General features: G+C 29.9%; 1 protein-coding gene across 1 annotated transcript in view; it reads left to right on the top strand.

Annotated features, from left to right (window-relative positions):
• The window catches only part of LOC107454708 (uncharacterized), a 265786-nt gene that overhangs the window by 143332 nt on the left and 104583 nt on the right, over positions 1–17871 (top strand). The window lies entirely within an intron of this gene.

Consider the following 17871-nt stretch of genomic DNA (forward strand, 5'->3'; position numbering starts at 1 on the left):
TTGTCAAGAGTATCAACTAATCCAACAAATTGAAAAATTGTACTATCATTTCAGACTAATTACTCTGACAAAAATGTAACAGTAAGGTGAAATTCCAATATATATTTCTGAAATATAAATTTAAAAGTTACATTTAAAAAAATTTTTTAACATATTTTTCATTACATTGTACTCTCGTTGGCCCAAAAAAGTAAATTATAATGTTTGGAATGATGATGAATACTTAATTTGGGCGATATTAAAACTGTCTACACATATTGTAGTTGAAAATGTAATTTTGACTTTCGGCCAAAGATTATGGTCTTCTGGCCCACAGTGCGCTGTAATGAATTAAACTAAAAGTTGTATATGGAATAAATTTTTTAAGCTATTTTTTTAATCTCAAAATTGTATTTCCACTTTCTAATGAATCCATTCTTGTCTATAATTTATAAAAAAAAAATCGTTTACATGTTGCTTTATTTTTTATTCCCAAGTTTTATAACCATAATATAGAATTTTTTTTAATGAATTGCCGTAAATAAATCTTAAGTTTTTTCAAAGCCTTTTGGTAATCTTCTGTTCCTAGAACAAACTAATTGCAATGTTCTTTTTTCTGGACAAAACACTTCCGCCTTTTATAGCAAAACTACCTGATACTATATTTAGAAACATAAGCTTTCAGAAACCTCTATCTTCCGACGATAAACTGCTTTTGTTCTATCATAAGAAGCAAACAGACTTGTAGGTAAACAAAAACACTTAGAAAAACAACAATTTGGAGACGTTGTGCTCAATACGGGCTTCATTCTTCAACCGCTGTGGACATACCTTTTCTTCTTTACAATAATCCCAGATCAATTTTTATACATAAAAAAAGGTAGCCAAGAATCTTCTTGTCGTCATAAAGATTTACGGATTTTATACCCTTGGCGGTATGTATGGCTCGTTTTATGAATACCCCAGTCAACTGAAATGGAGGAATGGCACATGGCGATAAGACGGGAGGAACTGCCTTTTCGGAATTTATAACACGCTTTGGAGTTTTACAGCCAAACCTTCGGTTAGTCGCGGCAAGATTTTTTTTCTTCTTCTCTTTTCTACTGCGGTCAAAAGAGTTAACTTTTTATGCTTCGAGAGAAAACGAAGATTTGAGTTAAAAATCGGTAAGAATATCTGATGTAAAAGTTGCTACTTTTGCTTCGCAATTTTCTGGGTATTTGAGATTTTTCAAGAAATGCGTTTGTTGATATATTCAGGAATTGAAATAGAAATTATTTTTGCTTCATAATATGAAATGCATTTACAATATGTAGCATTAACCACTCAACTCCCTCTGGTCTACCTTTATATTTTCATTGCGGGTGAGTTTTTAGATATCAAGTCAAGCCTTTATTTTCTCCCTTTATTTGATTATTCTTCTGCATTTTTATTTGGGTTTTTTCTTTCTCTTTTTCATTTCATACCTTTTCAGCATGGTAATGTTCTTTCTTTCTTCAACTTTTTAGTTCTTCTTTCCCCTCTTCAATTGGTTCCTTTTTTCGTGTTTCATTTTATTTTGTTCCTCTTTTTACTCCCTTTCATTCGAATTTTTCTTTATTCTCTTCTTTTATTTAGTTTTTTCTCTCTTTATTTCCTCATTTTATGCGATATCCTGGTTCAGTGAAGGTCGAATTTGTATCTTTGGATTTTAGTCAAACCAACAATTATTTAAATATTACATTTTAAATCCTTAATTTTCTTCTAAAATTAAATGAATTGTTGTTTTAGCAGCTCTATGGCGAAATTTCCAATGAGCAATGGCGCAATTCGGATGGTCAGAGACAAGCTAAAGAGCTGAATCGTGACTGTCCTAGTGTGCGTCGAAAAGAGCTTCTTAAGCTAAACAGGAACTGACTGCAGGAGGGTACCCTAAGGATACAACTAAGGTGTCTCACCTCTACATAATGGATGTTGCATCCGATTCTCTTTATCGAGGTTGTCCTCGTGAGGAGGAAACTTCCCGACATATACTTTGTGATTGTAAGGTCTATTCTGCTCAAAGATTTGAGCATTTAGGGCAACATTGCATTAAGACCTGGGAAGTGCAAGGTGTTTGCTGAACTTTATTTCATCTATAAAGCTTTCCTGTTAATCATGATTTAAGGTTTGGGTACAATAGACCTATAGTCGGAGTACCCTGCTCTTTAGAGCAACCCAACCTCTAAGTCTATTTTTGCAGCAACAGGAGAAAGATGAATAATATTCGATAACATCATCTTTCAAATTGTACTTCTATCGCCACGCTTATTTAATTCGCTTTAAAGTCTGCGAGGATCGAATCTTTCAATCAGAATTTTGTTTATTTTTTTATTAGACAGAAAGCTTAAACTTTAATTGTACCTCTGTGCGTATTGACAATAGAAGTGTCAGTTGCTTCTTGACAACAGCTAGTAGAGTTTATCTCCAAACAGAATTCTTTGTCCTTCAAAACTTCAAAATCTATCGGACTAAAGTACTCAAATTTCATCATTGCCTGATGGAAATAAAAGTGTAGAGTTTATCTCCAAATAGTCGCCTTTCAAAACTTCAAAATCTATTCTAATAAAGTATTCAAATTTCATCTGAAGCTCGATGTCGGATGAAAATAAAAGTTTTATCTTTTCCTAAAAATTAAAGCTAATATTAAAATTAAAGTTTCTATTTAAAATTTTGACTTAAGCAAACTAACAAATATAAAAATAAAATGAAACAATTCCATAAAATAAATGCTTTTGAAAATTACGTTCATCACGTGAATAAAAGAAAAAATAACTTTATATTTGTCTCTGAAAGCGAGAAACGATTGTTATAAAACTTTTATCACAAGCTTTTCTCTCTTCGTTTTTCAGAGGTAATGTGCTTACTTTTTTTTGTATGTTACAAATTCTGAAAATAAGTTTCAATTTTATAAGAAATTTACTTCTAAATCGAAAAAAAGTAATAAATGAAGCTTTTTTTTCAAGCATCATGATCATAACCCTGGTCAAAAAATAATTCAGTTTTCAAAGAATAATTTTCTTTCATAAAAACAAACTTCTTTTACGATATTAAGAGGAAGGCAAACCTCTAAACTTGTACAGAAAAAAACGCACCATACTTTGCGCAAATTACTCTCACAGCCTGGTTAAACTCTTCACTTAATTAATTTTCCAAATTAAATAAATGAATCTTTGGCGAAAGTGTCAAGCACTTTATTGTCAAGCACCTCAAGATACAATCAGCTTATGGGTTAAGATTTATTTTCCCCTTAACTTCAAGATTTATTTTTCATTCTTTCTTTCGCTAAGAACGATACTTTTATCGGCACCGGCACTCGACGAAGTTTCTCTTCCACCTTTATAACCAGGCCGTTTATCGGCGCACTAAATATTAGTAAATACCGGGTCCTTCTTTTCATTCATCTAAAGTAAGAAACAGAAACCGGAGTGTGCCTCTTTCTCGGTTTCGCTGATAATAACTGAATCCAGTGCTTCCCTATCGCATAGTGAAAACCACGCTTCGCTGATTTTGTTGCGGAGGTTTTCGTCTTTATCTCATGTCGTTAAATAGCAAACTAGGCTATAAATGGTTTTAGCGAAATTTACGGCATGGAGCATTTCTTCTGAATTACTTTTTGAGCATATAAAACGCTTAACGGTGTTAAAAAAATAATTAGTTGAGCATTTCATTGAAAATAGCACTTGCAAGAGTATAATCGAATTAATATCGGTGAAAAGTTCAGTCGGCGGAAGAAAAAATTTTTTTTCTCTTTTTCTTTTTTATTTCGTGAAAAATTTATTACATAACACAGAGTTTCAAAAATTTTCAAACGCTTTTTGATTACAAGGAAGAAAAAGTGAAATCATTTTCTAGCAAGTAAATGTTGTCACGTTAAATTCGGGAAAACTGACGATGTTTTTACAGATGTTAGTAAATAGCTCAAAATAACTGAAGTAAAACAGGAGTCCAGCAATTAAATTTTTCACTCTAAAAGAAAACCCTTTACTTGAATATACCAAAAGAAAACAAAAATAAACCTTCCACTTCTCTGCTTAGCCTTTTCAAAACCTTCAACTAGCTAAATCATATATCATTTCTCTTAAAAGCCTTCGTGTATCTTTTAAAGAGGCTACTCAGAAAGTAGAAAAGGTAAATCAGTACTCACATAAATTAATTTCTTTCACTAAATTTGTCAACGAAAATGTCTTCCCTAATATTCATCTATTCTCGCCTAACAATGAGGTGACACTGGTTTGAAACCCAGTGAATTCGAATTAATGCAAATGCGGGTTAGCGGGTTTTTGTATTAACTTCAGAAAAAGAACGAAAATTTAAAGAGATTGAAAGAGCTGAAAAAAAAGTTAAAGCAGAAAGTATGACGAAGAGAAAAAAAATACTTAAAAAGATTTTTAAAAAAGCTTCAAAAAATATGGGGAAAAGAGTAAACAAAAAAGTGATCTAATCATAATTAAAAAAACATCATCGGATTACACAATGATAAACATTCATGATTTAGAACGGACTATTAAACTGTGAGAAAAAAAAATGCAAAACAATTTTTTTTAAATTCTGTATTCTACCATATTTTACTTTCTACTCCTTGACTGAAAAAAAGCTAAATTTTCTCCGCAAACTGTGGTTATATGTTGCAATTCCAAGAAAAATCTTGTTTTTTGACATTTGTGCGGCCTATAGATTCCTAAGGAGCATCATACATTCTCAAAATTAAGTGTACATTCACTAGAAAATTTAGTGTTTATTCACTGGTAAGAACTGTTCCTTCACTTGGTTATCTTACTACTTATTATTTGAACCACCAAAAGCTTAAAACAATATTATGTAAGTTATCTAAAAAAAATTTTAACTTAATTTACATTTAATAACAAATATGTCGACACCGTCATTTAGCTAAAATTACAAATTTTGAAATTTTTATGATTTTTTTAAAAGCAAGCTAAGCTTAGTGTTCCTTCACTGGTTAGTTCATCCTATGTCTTTCTTCTGAAAAAAAAACATTCACCATCTTTAATTTCAAAGAGTCTTGCTCCAAATAAATTTGTCAAATTTCGCCCCCGGGTCAAACACTCTAGCCTATCCGCCTAACACTCAGCAACATTGGCGTAGGGCAGGGGTGGCGAACCTTTATACACCAACGTGCCATTTTTTTCAAAAAAATTGTTTAATGAGGTCATAGACGTGCCGTCAAATAATTTTGACTTCGTGATTATTGGGAAAATAATAATACTAAATACTATCAACTCAAAACTCGTTATTTACATTGGAAATTTTTTTTTTTTGCAATGTCTCAGTTATACCCGTTATTCAACTTAAAGTAACATCAGTGTGACTTCTGTTGTTGCAGATTAAATGACAAGTTACTTAGATTAGGTTGTAAGATGTTAGTTTAAGAAGGACTGTTAATTTTTTGCTAGTTATTTTATTGTTAGCTTGTTTTTTATCGTTATTAGTTGTTTATTTTAGCATTAATTGTTAATTTTTTTATTAATAATTGTTTATTATTTTGTGTGTTTTTGTGAATTTTAATTTAATTGTTACATATGTTTCATAATGTAATAACATTTGTGTAATAACAATTCATAGTGTAATAACAAATGTGATCGGTGGCGTGCCCAAAATATTATGTCGGTTGCCATAAATGGCACGCGTGCCATTGGTTCGCCATCCCTGGCGTAGGGGATCAAGACCTGACATAACCCTTCATTATGTTCTTCTCCAACTGGTGCTTGTTGCACAGGCGACGAAGTGATTAATTTTATTTTTCTTTAACAAGTCGGTTTATAATGATTCAGAGTAACTACTGCAAATAAATAATTTAAATAAGTATGAAAAAGTTATAAAAGTTTTTTTTTAGTGACTAGTTAGTTAAAATACTTATTATATCTTCACCTCTGGAAAAATTCTGTGGCAGAAAGTGAAAAGAAGACGGGAGCATTGTTCTTCAACCTGATAAAGGCTAATAAGCTATACTTTGTAGATGCATACAAATCTCCCTTTGTACCGCAACAATAAATAAACAAAAACCATAAAATTTTATATCTAATATTTTTCAGAATTAAGTGTTTTCGAACTTTTAGAATTTTTGTTCAAAACTGAATATTTTCTATTACTAAATGAATAAAAACCAACTTATACAAATTTCATTAAATACTTGAAGTAAAATAATGTGTACGTTTTTTCTTTCGTTTTTTCGAAGAAGTTTGTCTATCTTTTCTTAAGAATTCTATTCTTAAAATAAGTTTCCGATTTCTAATCGGTGATAAAACTCCGTCGAATATCATCAAAAATTTCCGACAGAGCTTTTCTTATCTCTCAACCTTTTCTTAGAAATGAAAGATTTTCTTAGAAAACTATTCTTTGATAGGTACTTTATTTCCTTCTACTAGTTTAGATCAATTTATTTCTAAGAACTGTTTTCTTCATCTGTCACAGTTAAAGAAATATTGATTAATTTTTCGCAGAAATATATATTTTAAGTAACATTAATTACATCTACTTCAAAGAACATAGGATGTATCTTAAATGCTTGCAATAAGGTTTAAAGACAGGAATTAAATTCTCCAGATGTTTTAATATTCGAATAAATATTGTTGATGGGTAATTGATAATTGGAATTGACATATGAGTTCTTCAGAGACGAGGATTTTATTGCTAATTTAGCTTTCTAGATATTTCACCCGTTAGTGCTATTAGAGTACTTCAAATCAGGTAGACCATGTTCCATTTTGGTAAAAAAAAAGAAATATTTTGGGCCGTGGTTGCCCATGGTTAGAGAAACGGACTCCAGTTCGGTGGGGTCGGGATTCGATACTAGACTCGATTAAGATCCACCGAGTACATGGTGTAATCCACTAAGATCTACCTAGTACATTATGCTCTAGTAAGAAAGTATCCATCTATCTACCAAGTGCACCTACTAAACTAAGATCCGAGTACGTGGTCTAATCCACTAAGATCCACCTATTACATTATCCTCCAGTAAGAAAGTATCCATCCATCTACCAAGTGCACCTACTAAACTAAGATCCGAGTACATGGTGTAATCCACTAAGATCCACCTAGTACATTATCCTCCAGTAAGAAAATATCCATCCATCTACCAAGTGCACCTACTAAACTAAGATCCGAGTACATAGTGTAATCCACTAAGATCCACCTAGTACATGATCCTCCAGTAAGAAAGTATCCATCCATCTACCAAGTGCACCTACTAAACTAAGATCCGAGTACGTGGTCTAATCCACTACGATCCACCTAGTACATTATCCTTCAGTAAGAAAGTATCCACCCATCTACCAAGTGCACCTACTAAACTAAGATCCGAGTACGTGGTCTAATCCACTACGATCCACCTAGTACATTATCCTCCAGCAAGAAAGTATCCACCCATCTACCAAGTGCACCTACTAAACTAAGATCCGAGTACGTGGTCTAATCCACTACGATCCACCTAGTACATTATCCTCCAGCAAGAAAGTATCCACCCATCTACCAAGTGCACCTACTAAACTAAGATCCGAGTACGTGGTCTAATCCACTACGATCCACCTAGTACATTATCCTCCAGCAAGAAAGTATCCACCCATCTACCAAGTGCACCTACTAAACTAAGATCCGAGTACGTGGTCTAATCCACTAAGATCCACCTAGTACATTATCCTCCAGCAAGAAAGTATCCACCCATCTACCAAGTGCACCTACTAAACTAAGATCCGAGTACGTGGTCTAATCCACTAAGATCCACCTAGTACATTATGCTCCAGTAAGAAAGTATCCATTCATCTACTAAGAGTATTTACCAAGATCCACCAAGTACATACGACATACGTGCTCGTAAAATTTGTGGAATCAAAAATCCTGAGGTCGGTCACCGGGCAGTACTAAGGGTATTGGGATCTGGAGAAAATTTCCTTCCCTTTAAGATCTGTGTCTAAACTGAAGAAGTGGCTTCAGCATCCAGCAGTGGAGTTCTGACCCAAGACGTGCTTTCTTTGCAGGGCATATAAATAGTACGCTTTACCTTACCATTGATAATTATATCTATCCATATATATATACTGAATTGATACTTTACCCAAGTGAAAGTTTACGTATTCAATATTTAACAATTATCTTATTAATTTATAATTTATAATAATTAAATGTGGAGAGTGTCTGTCTGTCTGTGTGTTCCTCTTATAACTCCAGAATCGTGTATGCTAACATTTATCAGCGTCGGACAGAAGGTGAAAGGGGTAGTTTTAGTCTAATCTTAAAAATCGTTTAAAAATTTCAATTAGATCGATATCAATATCAATACAGGTTAAAAAAAATGGTGTCATAGAAATGTTTTAAACGCTATCTAAATCGTCTTCTCCAACTGTCTTTATGCCTATTGCATAACAATGATTTTCCACTTCGGCACTTGTTCCGACACTTGGATGGAGACACGAGAATTCACCAGACCTATTGAAAAAAATTAGAGCATTGCAAACAAAATTCTGTAGTAAAATTTATCTCCATGTCTTGGACTCTTCCTAAATTTAATGTTCAAATTCTAAGTACAGATCAAAAATACCTATATGAAATTTGTAGGAAAATATTTTCTAGTATATGTGATTACAGTTAAACCAACAAACATCCTGGAAATTTGTTCCAAGCAAGATAGCTCACAATGGCGAGTTCGATATCAAGATTGTACGTTTCAAGTGATAAACAATCAAATAAATTTAAGATTTTTGTGGAAATTATTCTAAGAGTTAAGTTATCAAATTAAATTCATCGTGAAAAATTGGAGCGTCTCATATCAACAAATTAGTTAAACCAACAAGGTTATCTTAGTTGAGCACTTAAAGGAGTTTTTGATCCCATCATACAAAGAAATGCTTTTTACTGCCATTTTGATAATTTACTTCTAATGAATGTGATGAATGCTAGCATATTAGAGAACTAGGACTGTGACGAATTTTAAAAGCCAGAAATAATAAAAACAACAGAAGAGAAAGACTTTTAGATTCCTAAGAAATACTTTCAAGCATCGACTTAATAAATTGGGATATGAGTGTTGCCACCCAACCACCAATTCTGGGTAAGATTTCAAGCGATGATCTGAAGGAATTTATAAGAATGAAAACAATCCTCCTAAGGATTCATTTATAAGCTGTGGAATGTTATATTAACTTAAGCTGTAGAATTTCATATTTACTTAAGGTGTAGAATGTTATATTAACTTAAACTGTAGAATGTTATATTAACTTGAGCTGTAGAATTTTATATTAACTTAAGCTGTAGAGTTTTATATTAACTTAAGCTGTAGAACTGTATATTAACTTAAGCTGTAGAATGTTGAATTAACTTAAGTTGTAGAATGTCATATTAACTTGAGCTGTAGAATTTTATATTAACTTGAGCTGTAGAATTTTATATTAACTTAAGCTGTAGAGTTTTACATTAACTTAAGCTGTAGAATGTTATATTAACTTAAGCTGACGAACGTTATATCGAACAATTAGGTATTTGCACTTCAAGAAGAAGATCACAATACCCACACATGTGACCTATGACATCGGCATCAGCTGATCGTTTATAAACAAAATGGTGTATTACAGTTGAGCTAAGTTTCACAACATAAATTAATATGTTAATTAACGTGAAATAAATTAAATACAGTTCTGTATCGCACATCGAATTTATTGAAATGTAATTGTTTCTCGTCTATATCTTTTACCTAACTTAGATTTATTATTTGTTTATGTACTTTATAGTAACCGTGACATAATTTTGATTTGTTGTACCTGGCAAGTTCGATGCACAATTAGTTTGTTTATATCCTACATGACTTCATGCCTGTCTTCATGTTAATAAATATAACTAATTGAAATATTTGTGAAAGAATCTTTGTGTAGGAATATAGAATGTGTCTCCTAAGAGAATTAATACTTGACGGGATTGGCTTACTCGAAAAAGAATGGAAGGAGCAGTTACTAACGTAAACAAATGCAACGTTTCAACAACCAATCTGGATTGAGATATCCACACTACTTAACTTGCAGATATTCCATTGACTTAAGCTGCAATTTCTACTGCAGGGCCAGGAAATCGAGATGGATTTACCCGAGCAACGACGAAATTATGGGGAAACTTGACGTGTAAATAAAATTTAACTGCTAAAAAGATTTTGAACTTGCATAATTTTGATTCATTTTTAAACTTTTTGTCATTAAATTGCAACATTTTCTTCTTAGTATTCTATAATTTATTTTCTCTTAATTAGTTCAATATCATAACTAAAATTCTCTTTTCATTTTTATAAAAATTAAACACACGAAAATCTTATTAAAAGTACTGTCTTTTTCTATTTCGAACTTCATTTTCTGAACTTGGCCGAGCCCTCAAGACTTGCCCTTTTATCGGTAAAATTTATATATATTGTGTTATCAAGAAGCCTTTTTGTGTATTATTGCTTTTCCTATATATATAGTGTGCAGTTTTAATATAGACAATGTGGAAAATATATAGCTTTTCCCATATATGGTGTGCAGTTTTAATATAGATAATGTTGAAAGAGGTGTTTAACGGGTCTACGACTAGTACTAGAGAAAATCACTTAAAAATGGTAAATTTTCACCATTCTTGAGTAAGTTACAATAACAACAACACCATTCAATAAGTATTCAACAATATTCTGACATTCAACAATTCCAAATAATAACACCATTCCATAAGACACTGAATACAGTTAACCGTTTTTTGATGGGACGAACTACTAAAAACATGGCTCTATCTAATAACGCAAGGGGAAAAAATAATAATAAATAAAAGAATAGAATTATTTTAACTTTATTGATTGTTTTTATATATCTTTCAGTTTCATGTATGATTTTGTAGTGTTTATTAGTATTTCTTAGTATTAGTAGTTAGTTTTTTATATAATGTAAAAATATATATTTTATAATTACTACGTTGTACCTTTCCCAAGTGTAAAAATTTCAATGTAGCTCTTCTCCCAAATGTTAAATCTTTAGGGTTGTAGGATTAGACCGATAAAATTTGAGGTTTGTAACCACGCAAGAAATTCTCAAAGATTTTCTTCGACGAGATAAATGACTGTTGGCTCCCTTGGCTGTCTTTTCTCTTAATCTTGAAGATTCATGGACGTCATTTTCACTTCGCCAACGTTCTCTCTCCAGAAATAAATATCATTCTGGTTGTCTCTGTGGGTGGAAAAGTCAACAAGAGTTGACAGTTTCAATACTTAAGGGCAGCCAACATTGAGATATGGACTGAAATATTTTGGAAAACTCCCATGTAATCGAAACTAGTGTTTCATAGCTGTCAATTGTGCAGGGAGGACTTTTAACTGTTGAAATGGAATAACAATTAAACTTATTCAAAGTAATAAAAATTAATTTAATTTTACCAATGATGAGAAACGTGCTGCTTTAATTTTTAATGTACTTCAAGAAAGTACGAAGCACACAGGGAACAAATTTTTTGTGTGAATGGATATATGTTCATAAAGAACTTGCGTGTAATATATATATATATATATATATATATATATATATATATATATATGGGTCATTCTCACGAAAACTGTCATTTTTCAGTTCATAAAATCCCAAAAAAGTAAAGTAAATAAAAAGCTCTGAAACTTTTTATATTAATAGAAATATGTAATGGCATTATAAAGAAAGTATATATCCTATAAATTATACTTAATATTTAAATTAATTAAGTTTTTAAATAATTAATTTATAATAATTAATAATTAATTAATTAATTTAATAAATTAATTAATTAATTTAATAAATTAATTTATTAATTTTTTAATTTATTTTTCAAATTAATTAATAAGTAAATTAATTATTTTCACTATTTAAAAAGTGAGGGAATGACACTAATAGTGAGGGAATGATATTTTATTTTAATACATATTTTTATCTAAGTTACATCTACCTAAAGTTTGAAAATGATAACATACTAAGTATGTCTAATATTTATTATAATTTAGTCTTATATATTTAATAGTTTTTACAGGTTTGGGAAATAAAATTGGATGGCACGATTGAACAAAAGAAAATTTGATAATATACTCATCTTGAATCATTCCCTCACTTCAGCGTCATTCCCTCACTTTATACACTAGTGAGGGAATGACGAATTCAATAAAATTTAAAAATAACAGTTAGGCCTAATTAATTTCTGAAGTCCATCGCATACAATTATATTCATACAAGAAAGCAACATATAATTTACCACTTTCTCGATGAAGTTGTATTTTATTTTACTCTTAAAAATGACATGAGGGAATGACAAATGTAAAAAATTTTACCTGGTTTGATTCATTCAAATTTGTTCCACAGCAAAGCTTCTTTAAGTTGAAGATGGAAACATACTGCAATTTTGTTCTATGATGCCAGTTGTTAATTTCTGAAGTTTTTATTAAAATATTTTTATTCTAAGAAGATTGCAGGTGATAAGAGCATTGTTGTGAGGGAATGACGCGAAACACTGGGGACAAAGTTTAAAGTAGTGCTGTGTTAATATTTTTATCAGAAATTAAATTTAAAATTGATTTTCTGAATTCTATATTTCAGTATTCTGAAATAAAAAACACGAATTTGTAAAAAAAAAATTTTTATTTCAGAAACAATTTTTTTCTTTTTTTAAATCAGCAGTGGGGACAAGTGAGGGAATGACATATTGGCATATTTTAATTACCTAAAATAAATAAAAAATAAAAATTGATAATTTTATTTTCATTCTTTTGTTAGCTTGCATTCTGAAGGACACTTTCCCTGAGATTTTTTTTTCGTAAGCTGTAAAACAGACATAAAATATACTGGGGACATGAAAATGACTGTTTTTGTGAGAATGACCCATATATATATATATATATATATATATATATATATATATATATATATATATATATATATATATATATATATATATATATATATATATATATATATATATATATATATATATATATATATATATATATATATATATATATATATATATATATATATATATATATATATATATATATATATATATATATATATATATATATATATATATATATATATATATATATATATATATATATATATATAAAACATAGAAAAAGATGTAAGATATTTTAAAAAAGAAAAAAAATATAAAAAATATTCACGATTTTAAAAAAAATAAAATTTATTATTAATATTTTTGTAATTTTTTTCATTAATCTCCTTTTTTATTTTTCATTTTTTGTCTTTCTTATGTTATAACTGTTATATTATTGTTATATATAGATATATATACATGTATACAGCCTTACAAAATACACTGTCATTACTGTTATACAAACTTGTCTGCTTTGACAGAAAAAAAACATATGACCTTAACGTATCGCATCACGAACTGAAATGTATTATCACCTTCATTCTACCACTTCCTACGTAGTAGAGAAGTGAGGACACTTAGTATTCACTTGAGTGAACTTAGTCCTGGCTAGGAATGTATTGTAAAAATGCATAAAATCTGTAGTTTGTAGAAAGAAACTGATTGCAGATTTGAAATCAGCAGCGTGATAATATTTAAGATCCTTTTATGCAACAAAAAAAAAGCTTCTCCGCCTGTGTTATTTATACTTTGCTCAGATTTACTTATTAAAAGAACTTTTATCTTTTTCTTAACACAAATATATTTTCAACGGATTATGGAAGACAGGGAAATATTCTGAAAATGTTTTTTCTTTCGAAGCAACGGTGCAGATATCGTATGATAAAAACAAAACAAAAACGTTCCAAGAAAAATTGGGGGCTTCAAGTCCACTCTTAATTGGATTTGCCGTTCCTATTTTTGGGAACATCGTCATGGTTACATAAGGAAGAATTCCTTAAAATATGGTGCAATCTAAAAAGCAAAACGTAAATCCCTCAAATCCGAAAAGCTTGTTTTTTTTCTTTCTGAGTAGTAAGAGACAATTGAGTCTTGTCTATTGTCTGCGGAAACGGTTTCCAAATTTTGTTAGTTGTAGAATGCATAAGGTATTTAGTGAGGTTTTATTAAAAAAGTCTAATTTAGATTAATTCTAATAAAAAAAATTATATGGTAGAAAATATTATATCCATCTTGAATTTCTGCATTATTGGATGAAACAATGAAAAGTAGTATGAAGTTGAAGGAATGGTGTCACTGCAAAAGTATCATGCTCCGAATATTATCTTTTCCTGAAAATTTTCATACTCAAAAAATTTATTGAAATTAGCTACGTTACACTTTATTGCTTTGTCGATGAAGTGTTTAACCAAATACTTATGGGATAAATAAATTTTTAGGTTTATATCAATCATTATGTTTCCAAATTAACTGGATAATCTTACTGTTATTTTTTGAACTGTTGGAATCTTGGTACACCATGCAGAGCATGCATACGAAAGAACTGGTCAAATCATGGAAATGTAATATAAGCGATTTTTGGAAAATGTGAAGTTTAGATAAAGGAAAAGCATTCATACTGTTGTATGCACCGGCATATTTACTAAGAATGTGAATGACATGGTGTTTCCAAGTGAGCTATGCGTTGAAAATAAGACCGAGATAGGATCAAACGAATGGAAATTTGCAATCCGTTTAAATATAGTTGAAAATTACTGTAGTACTGCGTTTTATACTTTGGGTTAACTTCGCGTTCGTGACCTCTCAGCAAAAGAAAAAGAGGATTCAAAAACGTAGGCTTGGTGGCAATGCATGACAACACCAGAAGGCCTCAAAGAATTTAGTGAAATCTTAGAATTAACTACAGTAGTTATTCAGAAAATAGAATTTAGGAGTTAGAGTGTTTGTATTTTTTAACTCAATCCAGAAAACAAGGGAACTCCTGGATCAAGTATTGGAAGAAATTTGCCTTCGCGGGGAACTTTGTGATGAAAGCAACCCGCATTTGCGTTACTTGGAGAGGAAGACCACGAGAACCGCCAACGGTTAGCCTGTTGGCAAGGAGACTCTAACCCATGATCCGTTTACCACTGAGGATATTTCAGGTCATCACTGTGGTCGGTGCTATGCGGAATTCGTATCGATCAGCCATCGCTGGGATTCGAACCCGGTTCACCTCATTGGAAGGAGAACGCGCTATCCCCTGAACCATCGAGGCTCTTTACTCATATACAGAAAAAAAAGTGAGCTGGACATGAAAAACACCGAGATAAAAGTGACAATGCCGATGAACCAATAAACTGAGATATTTTTATGAGTTAACATTAAGGTTAAATATAATTTAACCACATAAGTACTAGGTTAATAGCCTTAACATATTATGTAAAGTTATACATTAAGTTTTCGCAGTTTTTCTATAGAGTTAACTATTAAGTTATTTATTAACTCAAACGTAGCAATCTATTCGAGTAACGATATAAACAGTGATGCAACTTTTTTTTGTACCTAAAACATTATTTCAACAAAAGAACATTTATTTCTCCTTTGAGACAGGACACAAAGAACGTCTTTTTCCAATTTTATTCTAGGCGAAGCCTGTAATTATTTGAGGCGTGGTGTCAATTGGATCTAGATCCTAATTGCGAGTCTGGAGCGTAGCTTTATCCAATTTATTGCGCTTCCTGCGACTGGCAACACTTGAAACCATTGTTTTTGATGATTGTTTTGGAACTCAATCTAATTCTTTTTATTCGTTTTTTTTTCTTTCTAATATTTCTTATTCATGTTATTTTTTTAACTAAAAAATAAATCTAGATGCATACATCAAATTTAATTTATTTCTTGAGTTAAAAGATGCTATAAAATATGAATAAAAAGAATTAGTGTTTCAAAACACTATCTAATTCATTTTATTTCAAATTCTCATTATACTTTCTTCTTAGGCTTAGACTTCTAAAATGATAAAAAATAGCAAAAAATACAACAAGAAGAATTAGATAATGGTTTAAAATACAATCTAATCCATTTTATTCATAGTTTCTTTTTTTCTAATTCTTCTACTACTTTTTTCTTATTTTTTATCATTTTAAAATCTAAGTATAACATAAAATATGAATAAGAAGAATTAGCAGTGTTTCAAAGTACAATCCAATTAATTTTAATCATCGTTTTTTTCTTTTTAAATTCTTCTTATTCGTTTTTTTCCTCAATCTTTTTATTCGTCTTATTTTTGAACTAAAAAAGTAAATCAAAACATCATTCAATTTAAATTTATTTTTTCATTAAAAAACTGACAGAATATATAAATAAAAACAATCGAATTATGTTTTGGAACTAAGTCTAACTCTTTTTACATATTATCTGTTACTATTATATGTATTTTGTTTACTATTACGTATATTCTGTTACTATATAACCATATTTTCTGTTTATTTTCAGTTCTTTTTTTTCCGTATTTTCTGTTAACAAAAAAAATTATAAATATATATACTTATTGATTTTTTTACTGTTCACATATTTGATTGTTTCCTAATATGAAAACAGCATATAATTTAAACAAAGTTAATCTAACTCTGCATACTTCTTTCAAATTTTATTATGTTAACTTTTAATTGATTCTGATATATATATATATATATATATATATATATATATATATATATATATATATATATATATATATATATATATATATATATATATATATATATATATATATTATACCTTAGTTTTCTGTTCCGCTATTTTAAAACAAACAAATGCAATATATTTTCCATTTCCCCTTTTATTCTAAAACTTCTTCAATTTATTTTAAGAAATAATTTAGACTTTTCGCTAGGCCGAACGACTTTTAATGTTTATCGATTTCTGTTAAATAGACGGTGCAAAAAAAAAAAAAAAAAAAAATCCAAAAGAATATTTTTCTTTTTTCCCTCCTGATATGCTTGTTTTTCTTTCTGTACAAATTAGTATTTCTCCTTTTCTCTTCCTCAGATCTTTTTTTTCTTACTTTGAAAAAATGATATAATTCTTTTCTGGCGTAATTTCTATTTACGATAAAGAATACGAACAGAAGATTAGGAATCAGTTTTAAAAAAACGTATTTCCGAACACCGTGATTTTTATGTTATTGTTTCTGATTTTCTACCCACGCCAAAAAATAGAAGATTTAAGAACAACGCGGAAGAAATGAAGATTTAAAGAGCTCCAGGAAGGCGATTCCTATTAAAACGTTCGATTTGCACCGTTTGGTTTAAAAAATAATCTCATGTTATAATAAAAAATAAAAACATCCAATAATTTAAAGAAAAGAAGTAGAATAGATTTTAAGACATAAAGAAGGAATTGAAGACGAAATATTTTAATACTGACATAAAATTATTGTATGAAAACTATACTTTGCCAAATTAGAATATTCTAGTTTAAAAAAAAGTTATTTCACGTTGTCATAAGTTTTTATTTTAAAAATTTAGGAACTTATCTTTGGTATTATTTTTTTTCTCAAGTCATCTCTCTGACTTAAGTATTTATTAGTCAGATTCGCCTATTATTATCAACTTTTAAGAACACCTCTATTTTTTAAATTGGGTAATAGTGGACTCAGTTTAAATCCTTTAAACTGAGGACCTCCTGGACTCAGTTTAAATCCTTTATAAGTAATAAGTGAAATCCTTTGTACTGCTACCATGCTTTCTTTTCCTGCTTGAATAATATCTCGTGGTGAGCATTCTATAGTAGAAGTAAAATAAACAAAATTTCAGAAAGTTTTAGACCTGATTTCTTCACCGCCATATACAGTCTTTTGCTGAAAGAGGAAAATTTGGCAACCCTCATACATTCTTACAGATTTTTACATGAATGCGTTTACAAGTAAGAAAGTTTTTTCAGCGACAGTACAAATTAACACAAAATTCTCCAAAATAATATTAATGTTTCTAAAATAATATTAAAATCTGTAGTTAT

This window comes from Parasteatoda tepidariorum, chromosome 9 (genome assembly GCF_982258835.1).
Source record: "Parasteatoda tepidariorum strain Cologne lab strain chromosome 9, Ptep-v5.0, whole genome shotgun sequence".
Classification (NCBI taxonomy): Eukaryota; Metazoa; Arthropoda; class Arachnida; order Araneae; family Theridiidae; genus Parasteatoda; species Parasteatoda tepidariorum.